Source organism: Dendropsophus ebraccatus, chromosome 3, assembly GCF_027789765.1.
Source record: "Dendropsophus ebraccatus isolate aDenEbr1 chromosome 3, aDenEbr1.pat, whole genome shotgun sequence".
NCBI lineage: Eukaryota > Metazoa > Chordata > Amphibia > Anura > Hylidae > Dendropsophus > Dendropsophus ebraccatus.
This window is the reverse complement of record NC_091456.1, coordinates 148,682,940-148,692,730: the sequence shown is the minus strand read 5'-3', so window position 1 is coordinate 148,692,730 and position 9,791 is coordinate 148,682,940.

The window sequence follows — 9,791 nt, the reverse complement described above, 5'->3', positions numbered from 1 at the left end:
ATCTGGAGGCTGTGTGGTCCTGGATATCTGGAGGCTGTGTGGTCCTGGATATCTGGAGGCTGTGTGGTCCTGGATATCTGGAGGCTGTGTGGTCCTGGATATCTGGAGGCTGTGTGGTCCTGGATATCTGGAGGCTGTGTGGTCCTGGATATCTGGAGGCTGTGTGGTCCTAGATATCTGGAGGCTGTGCGGTCCTGGATATCTGGAGGCTGTGCGGTCCTGGATATCTGGAGGCTGTGCGGTCCTGGATATCTGGAGGCTGTGCGGTCCTGGATATCTGGAGGCTGTGTGGTCCTGGATATCTGGAGGCTGTGTGGTCCTGGATATCTGGAGGCTGTGTGGTCCTGGATATCTGGAGGCTGTGTGGTCCTGGATATCTGGAGGCTGTGTGGTCCTGGATATCTGGAGGCTGTGTGGTCCTGGATATCTGGAGGCTGTGTGGTCCTGGATATCTGGAGGCTGTGTGGTCCTGGATATCTGGAGGCTGTGTGGTCCTGGATATCTGGAGGCTGTGTGGTCCTGGATATCTGGAGGCTGTGTGGTCCTGGATATCTGGAGGCTGTGCGGTCCTGGATATCTGGAGGCTGTGTGGTCCTAGATATCTGGAGGCTGTGCGGTCCTGGATATCTGGAGGCTGTGTGGTCCTGGATATCTGGAGGCTGTGCGGTCCTGGATATCTGGAGGCTGTGCGGTCCTGGATATCTGGAGGCTGTGCGGTCCTGGATTTCTAGAAGCTGTGCGATCCTGGATATCTGGGTGCTGTACATTAATATTGTTTTCCATACACTTTCATATTAGGGGTAACAGTGTTGAATCCCTTATTGCCCCAATCACTAACTAAAGGGAACATTGCTTGCAAAATGCCACCAGTAGAGGCAGACAGGAATGAACATAAATCCCTATAGACTTGTAGTTCCTTTAGACTTGTAGACCCTGTGTGGAACAGCTTAGTCTGACAAAATCTCGCCTACTGCATAAAGATTGTATTATATTTAAAGGGGTAGTTCACAAAAAAGTTCTATTAAAAAATCTCAAGTCTTCCAGTACTTATCAGAAGCTGTATGTCCTGCAGGCAGTGATGTATTCTTTCAAATCTGACAAAGTGCTCTTTGCTGCCGCCTCTGTCCATAACAGGAACCGTCCAGAACATTAGCAAATCCCCATAGAAAACCTCTCCTATTACTTTGCATCTTTCTATCTTATCTGTATTACATATTGTACATTGTTGTACATTTGCTTAAAATAATTTTAAAAAATCTAATAAAATATATTGAAACAGAAAACATCTCCTGCTCTCCAGACTGGACATAATACCACTTTCTGCAGGACATACAGCAGCTGATAAGTACTAGAAGACTTGATATTTTTCCACAGAAGTAAATTACAAATCACCAGTTTATTTGAAAGAAAAAAAGACTGTCACTGTTGCTTTTCCACCTGCTTATTCTAGTTAAAGTTAAAAAATTAAATAAATAAAATATAGCCAACAAGTTGTCTATATAGGAATCTGATTCCTTCCCTATTAGTGTGCAGTATAAACACATATGTAAGAATATTGGCATTATAAATAGCCTTAAGTTGCCTCTACCCTGCACCCTGGCATCTATTTTAATCTTCTACATAAACATATTCTTCTACAAAATCATGTAAGGAGATCAGTGTGAACACAGCCTTATCCTTCCACAGACCATCTGTTCCATTCAATGTTGTCTTCAGCTACAGCTCTTCTTTGCTGCCACCCAGTGGCCATAGTGATAGTAACGGCAGCCTGTATAATAGACAACTCTAGGTAACACTAGTACAATTTATGGATCGTAGTGCAATGGTGCAGAAGTCTTATTTATTTATTTGACAAAAGTTTTTTATTAATGAAATTATATACATGATAAAGCGTGACATTTACTGTGAGCCGAAATTATTTTTGGAGCATATCTAGTATTACTATGCTTATGCTTAAAGTGACCAGGTATATCTCTATGCTGGAAAGTGATCCTAAGAATGTATTTTATACAGATGTAGAGAGCAACATTGCAGTTATGTGATGTGCATTCATTTTTTTAAAGTACGATTTGTAATGCATTTGTTTTGCTTAAAGAAATATATATTAATATAGATAAATATATGCAAATAAAATGCTATAACTAAAATCTTGTATTTTCTAAGCATCTTCTATACATAGCCATCTTTCCATTCAGTTATCATCTGGTGTGAGTCTAAGGGAAGTTAGACTGTGGAACTGGGATAAAATACAGTAAGTAATTGCTCATAATATGATCAATTGTGAAAAAGAATAAAACCCTGCCATCTAGTGGTGTTAATACTGAAGTGCATGTTCCTATTTTTATACCTTTCTCATAGTTTAGAGAATAGGAAACATTTAGTTGTAATTATGGTGCTTGAAAAGCACTATATTGTAATCCGTATTCTTCTTCTTCTTCTTCTTCTTCTTCTTCTTCCGTTTCTTCTTCCAGCCATTTTTCTGCGCGTAATACAGCCCGAACCGCTTTGTGCACACACTCCGTTCAAACTGCGTTTCGAAGCCCTCGGCGGTGTGTGGTGTGCTATCTATTTTTCGTTTCGATCGGATTTGTCGTTTTTAAGAAATTTACGTTAAACTACCACAAATTTCCCATAGGAAATAATGGCCCATTGCAAGTAATGGCCACACTCTAACTGCTGACAGCCAATCACAGCACATATGCAAATAGCTGAAATATAGCAGTCAATAGGAACTCTAAGGTCTCGTCATGCAATGTATCACACCATCCACAGTCACATGTCCACTATTGGCCAATAGAAGATGTAATATATGGAAGGTCCTTAACGATTTTGTCTCCCCGACATGAGTAAGATTGTCATGGTAACCGAGCAATGATCTTTACCATTATAAGTACTCAGATCGCTCTTAAAGGGACCCAGGTCACCCTTAAAGGAACGCAAGTCGCTCTTAAAGGGACCCAAGTCTCTCTTAAAGGGACGGGAGCCATGTCGCTCTTAAAGGGACCCAAGTTGCTCTTAACCTCTTAAGGACATAGGACGTACCGGTACGTCCTATGTCCTCACTTGCACTTCAAAGCGGGGCCGCGCGGCGGCCCCGCTTTGAAGTGCCGCGATCCCGGGTGCCGCGTGTAGCCCGGGACCGCCGCTATTAGCGGGCACGGTCTGATCGCCGTGCCCGCTAATTAGCTAATCGGAGGCAGCTGTCAAAGTTGACAGCTGCCTCCGATTACCGGAGGCAACGTTTCCCTGGTGTCTAGTGGGGGAGATCGCTCCTCCGGGACCTTGTCCCGGAGGAGCGATCTCCGTTACTGATGCCGGCCGGGGACGCGTCCAAGATGGCGCCGTCCTCGGCTCGGCACTCGTTTACTTCCGGCTGCAGCAGCCGAAAGCAAACGAGTGCCGATCTCATGGATCTCTGCAGCATATCTATGCTGCAGAGATCTCAATGAGAGATCACAGTGTATATACTAGAAGTCCCCCATGGGGGCTTCTAGTATATGTGTAAAAAAAAAAAAAAAAAAGTGTTGTTAATAGTAAAAAGCCCCCTCCCCTAATAAAAGTCTGAATCACCCCCCTTTTCCCAGGTTTTAAATAAAAGTAAACAAATAAATAAATAAATAAACATGTTTGCTATCGCCGCGTGCGTAATCGCCCGAACTATTAATTAATCACATTCCTGATCTCGTACGGTAAACGGCGTCAGCGCAAAAAAATCCAGTGCAAAATTGCAAAAGTGCAAAATTGCGCATTTTTGGTCGCATCAAATCCAGAAAAAATGTAATAAAAAGCGATCAAAAAGACGTATATGGGCAATCAAGGTACCAATAGAAAGATCACATCATGGCGCAAAAAATGACACCTCGCACAGCCCCATAGACCAAAGGATAAAAGCGCTATAAGCCTGGGAATGGAGCGATTTTAAGGAATGTATATTGGTTAACAACGGTTTGAATTTTTTACAGGCCATCAGATACAATATAAGTTATACATGTTATATATCGTTTTAATCGTAACGACTTGAGGAACATGCATAACAAGTCAGTTTTACCCCAGGGTGAATGGCGTAAAAACACATTTCCCCCAAATAAAAGAAATGCGTTTTTTTTTTTCAATTTCACCACACTTTGAATTTTTTTCTGGTTTCGCAGTGTACTTTATGCAAAAATTCAGCCTGTAATTGCAAAGTACAATTAGTGACGCAAAAAATAAGGGGTCATGGGGGTTTCTAGGTGGAAAAATGCAAGTGCTATGACCTTTTAAACACAAGGAGGAAAAACCGAAAACGTAAAAACGAAAATGGGCCATGTCCTTAAAGGGTTAAAGGGACGGGAGCCATGTCGCTCTTAAAGGGACCCAAGTCGTTCTTAAAGGTACCCAAGTCGCTCTTAAAGTGGCGGGACCCAAGTCGCTCTTAAAGGGACGGGACCCAAGTCGCTCTTAAAGGGTCCCATGTAGCTCTTAAAGGAATCCAAGTCGCTCTTAAAGGGACGGGACCCAAGTTGCTCTTAAACGGACGGGACACTCCAAAAGGTATGGGACCCATGTCGCTCTTAAAGAGCTAGAGCGACCTGGGTCCCTTTTAAGAGCGGCCCGGGTCCCTTTTAAGAGCGACCTGGGTCCTTTTAAGAGCGAAATATGTCCCTTCAAGAGCGACCAAGGTCCCTTTAAGAGCGGCCCGGGTCCCTTTTAATATTCTACTTTTGCGGCGGTCGCTGCTGTGAAAGCTTTTGTTTCATTATTCAAGTTCAGGTTTAATGATGGTTTAATTGGGTGGAGCTTTTTTTGAAAGTCCATTGAATTTTGTTGAAAAGACGGTGAAAGGACAAAAACATGGTCATGGTTATGCTCCCACTTCGGGAACATATGAAGTAAAAGTGGCCATCTTGTTAAAGTGAATATACTAGTTAAATTGAATATTCCAGTGAATGGCCAATATTCTATACATTGTGTGACCAACGGCCATTGTTTTTATTGACTTCAATGGGAATCATTGAAGAATGAAAACAACAGCAAAATTGGTGGCCGTTATTTAATGAAAAAAGACACAGCCTTGTGTGAACATAGCCTGAGGGGGATATTAGAGTGTTACAAAAACAATGTGAGAAAACAATGTGCAGGATTCTGATATCATGGATGACACATTTACAATACTTATTCTTTTGAATGCAGCATTTTTATCATATTTTTTGTGACCCCCGTCTGGAATCTTTGTGTCTCTATGAATTGTGCTTGAACTGTGTTCTCCTGCCTAACCTATAGTGTAACCATGGTGTCTAATGTGGAATCTTACAGCAGAATTTTTAGTGATTGCTTCGCAACTAGTATAGTAACTCTAGTCGTGGGATCAGTACAGCCCCCGGGCATTCTCCAGAATAGGAACCTAAAGCTAAATTTAGGCCGGAATCACACAGAGGAGTTTTTTTTCAACTGGCTTCAGTCAGGGCCGGCCTTAGGGGTGTGCGAGCTGTGCGCTTGCACAGGGCGCATCACTCCTAGCCCGCTGGGGGGCGCTCTGGCAGACAGTTGCACACCTAACTGTCTGGCAGACACACGTTCTGTCTGTCTGCCAAAGCGCCCCCCTAGCTGGTCGCCTGCCCTCCCTGCATAGTGCTTGGTTTGGGGCGCTCCTGAAGCCAGACTAGGGACTGGCAAATTAATGTTCCGGGTACGTCCCGGTAAGCTCCGCCCCTCGCCGACAAGCCCCGCCCCCGGCGCCCACCGCGGGTGGCTTACTCACTCACTCATTGCCACAATGCAGCCTGCTCAACTGTGTGCCGGACTGTGTGTGTAAGCTGACCATTTTAGCACAGGCCGTGCTTCCCCATCAGTGTGATGACCTGTAACCTCTGCCAAGCCCTGTGCCTCCTCCATGCTCCTCAGCAATTCCTGCAGCGTCTCGCATCCTGTGCCCCTGCTGTAAGCCTGATGCTTCTTCTATCTATCATCTTCTATCTATCTAATCTATCTATCTATCTATCTGTGTATATTCTATCTTTTTTTTCTCTCTCTCTCTCTCTCTCTCTGCAGAGTCTATACACTGTGGCAATATACTTCATGTACACTGTTCTGACCCTGCTGCTGTGTATACATGCACTGTCACAGTATATATACAGACACTGGCATCTCTTCTCTCCTTGCCTAACAGTATAACAGGTAAACCGTGCATAACTACTATCCCCAACATACCCCAACAGCTAAACAGTGCATAACTACTATCCCCATCATACCCCAACAGCTACAGTGCATAACTACTACCCCCAACATACCCCAAAAGCTAAACAGTGCATAACTACTACCCCAAACATACCCCAACAGCTAAACAGTGCATAACTACTACCCCCAACATACCCCAAAAGCTAAACAGTGCATAACTACTACCCCAAACATACCCCAACAGCTAAACAGTGCATAACTACTACCCCCAACATACCCCAAAAGCTAAACAGTGCATAACTACTATTCCCAGCATACCCCAACAGCTACAGTGCATAACTACTGCCCCAGCATACCCCAACAGCTACAGTGCATAACTACTACCCCCAACATACCCCAAAAGCTAAACAGTGCATAACTACTATCCCCAGCATACCCCAAAAGCTAAACAGTGCATAACTACTATTCCCAGCATACCCCAACAGCTAAACAGTGCATAACTACTGCCCCAGCATACCCCAACAGCTAAACAGTGCATAACTACTACCCCCAACATACCCCAAAAGCTAAACAGTGCATAACTACTATCCCCAGCATACCCCAACAGCTAAACAGTGCATAACTACTACCCCCAACATACCCCAAAAGCTAAACAGTGCATAACTACTATTCCCAGCATACCCCAACAGCTAAACCGTGCATAACTACTACCCCATGCATACCCAAACAGCTGAAACAGTGCATAACTACTACCCCCAACATACCCCAACAGCCAAAACAGTGCATAACTATTACCCCCAGCATACCCTGATATCCTGAAGTCCAAATTTACAGATTTTTAGTGAAATCACATCCCAGAAAAAAAATTCAAAAAGTGATAAAAAAGGTCACATATATAACAGTCAGCGGGGGGCAGTGGGGGTTGTCTGGGGGTGGTGGGAGGCTGTAATATTTAGTTTATGTCACTATTAGGGGGTATCAGCAGAGGCGGGGGGGGGGGCGCCAAAAGAAAGTTTTGCACAGGGCGCCATCTACCCTAAGGCCGGCCCTGGCTTCAGTGAAGTGGATTCAAATGAGATGGAAAATATAAAGGGAACACTTGTACTTCTCTTTTCTGATCCTCTTCTGGTTTTGGCACAAAAAATACAAGGTCAACCCCCGAAGATGGCGGGAACTAAAGACCTGAATGTAGTGAACTGGACACTTTCACTCTACTAGTATTTTGGTCAGTATTTTGCATCTGTATTTATAAGCAGCACCTAAGAAGAATATGTTCTCAATGGTCAGATTGACTCTGAATGACTAATCTGCAGTGAAATTGGCAATGAATGTAAATTTTATATCAGGATTTCTAAAAATAAAAATAAATGCTCCCAAATCTCGGGGCAACACTCTGCAATCTCCATATTAAAGGGGTATTCCACAATCTTTATTATGTCATGGACAGAGGTGGCAGCAGAGAGCACTGTGTCAGACTGGAGAGAATAGACCACTTTCTGCAGGACATACAGCAGCTGATAAGTACTGAAAAACTGGAGATTTTTAAATGGAACTAATTTATAAGTGATTTATTATTGATTCTAGCACAGTGATGGTGACTGCTATTACTGCTCGCTCCCTTAGTGATTTTAGCACAGTGAGCGGTGACTGCTATTACTGCTCGCTCCCTTAGTGATTCTAGCACAGTGATGGTGACTGCTATTACTGCTCGCTCCCTTAGTGATTCTAGCACAGTGAGCGGTTACTGCTATTACTGCTCGCTCCCTTAGTGATTCTAGCACAGTGAGCGGTGACTGCTATTACTGCTCGCTCCCTTAGTGATTCTAGCACAGTGATGGTGACTGCTATTACTGCTCGCTCCCTTAGTGATTCTAGCACAGTGAGCGGTGACTGCTATTACTGCTCGCTCCCTTAGTGATTCTAGCACAGTGAGCGGTGACTGCTATTACTGCTCGCTCCCTTAGTGATTCTAGCACAGTGATGGTGACTGCTATTACTGCTCGCTCCCTTAGTGATTCTAGCACAGTGAGCGGTTACTGCTATTACTGCTCGCTCCCTTAGTGATTCTAGCACAGTGAGCGGTGACTGCTATTATTGCTCGCTCCCTTAGTGATTCTAGCACAGTGAGCGGTGACTGCTATTACTGCTCGCTCCCTTAGTGATTCTAGCACAGTGATGGTGACTGCTATTACTGTTCGCTCCCTTAGTGATTCTAGCACAGTGAGCGGTGACTGCTATTACTGCTCGCTCCCTTAGTGATTCTAGCACAGTGATGGTGACTGCTATTACTGCTCGCTCCCTTAGTGATTCTAGCACAGTGAGCGGTTACTGCTATTACTGCTCGCTCCCTTAGTGATTCTAGCACAGTGAGCGGTGACTGCTATTACTGCTCGCTCCCTTAGTGATTCTAGCACAGTGAGCGGTGACTGCTATTACTGCTCGCTCCCTTAGTGATTCTAGCACAGTGATGGTGACTATTACTGCTCGCTCCCTTGGTGGTTTTAGCACAGTGAGCGGTGACTGCTATTACAGCTCGCTCCCTTAGTGATTCTAGCACAGTGAGCGGTGACTGCTATAACTGCTCGCTCCCTTAGTGATTCTAGCACAGTGAGCGGTGACTGCTATTACTGCTCGCTCCCTTAGTGATTCTAGCACAGTGAGCGGTGACTGCTATTACTGCTCGCTCCCTTAGTGATTCTAGCACAGTGAGCGGTGACTGCTATTACTGCTTGCTCCCTGAGTGATTCTAGCACAGTGAGCGGTGACTGCTATTACTGCTCGCTCCCTTGGTGATTCTAGCACAGTGAGCGGTGACTGCTATTACTGCTCGCTCCCTAAGTGATTCTAGCACAGTGAGCGGTGACTGCTATTACTGGTGGCACTCTAAGTGATTCTAGCACAGTGAGCGGTGACTGCTATTATTGCTCGCTCCCTTAGTGATTCTAGCACAGTGAGCGGTGACTGCTATTACTGCTCGCTCCCTTAGTGATTCTAGCACAGTGAGCGGTGACTGCTATTACTGCTCACTCCCTTAGTGATTCTAGCACAGTGATGGTGACTGCTATTACTGCTCGCTCCCTTAGTGATTCTAGCACAGTGAGCGGTGACTGCTATTACTGCTCGCTCCCTTAGTGATTCTAGCACAGTGAGCGGTGACTGCTATTACTGCTCGCTCCCTAAGTGATTCTAGCACAGTGAGCGGTGACTGCTATTACTGGTGGCAGTCTAAGTGATTCTAGCACAGTGAGCGGTGACTGCTATTATTGCTCGCTCCCTTAGTGATTCTAGCACAGTGAGCGGTGACTGCTATTACTGCTCGCTCCCTTAGTGATTCTAGAACAGTGAGCGGTGACTGCTATTACTGCTCGCTCCCTTAGTGATTCTAGCACAGTGAGCGGTGACTGCTATTATTGCTCGCTCCTTTGGTGATTCTAGCACAGTTGTCAGTGACTGCTATTATTGCTCGCTCCCTTAGTGATACTAGCACAGTGAGCGGTGACTGCTATTACTGCTAGCTCCCTTAGTGATTCTAGCACAGTGAGCGGTGACTGCTATTACTGCTCGCTCCCTTAGTGATTATAGAACAGTGAGCGGTGACTGCTATTACTGCTCGCTCCCTTAGTGATTCTAGCACAGTG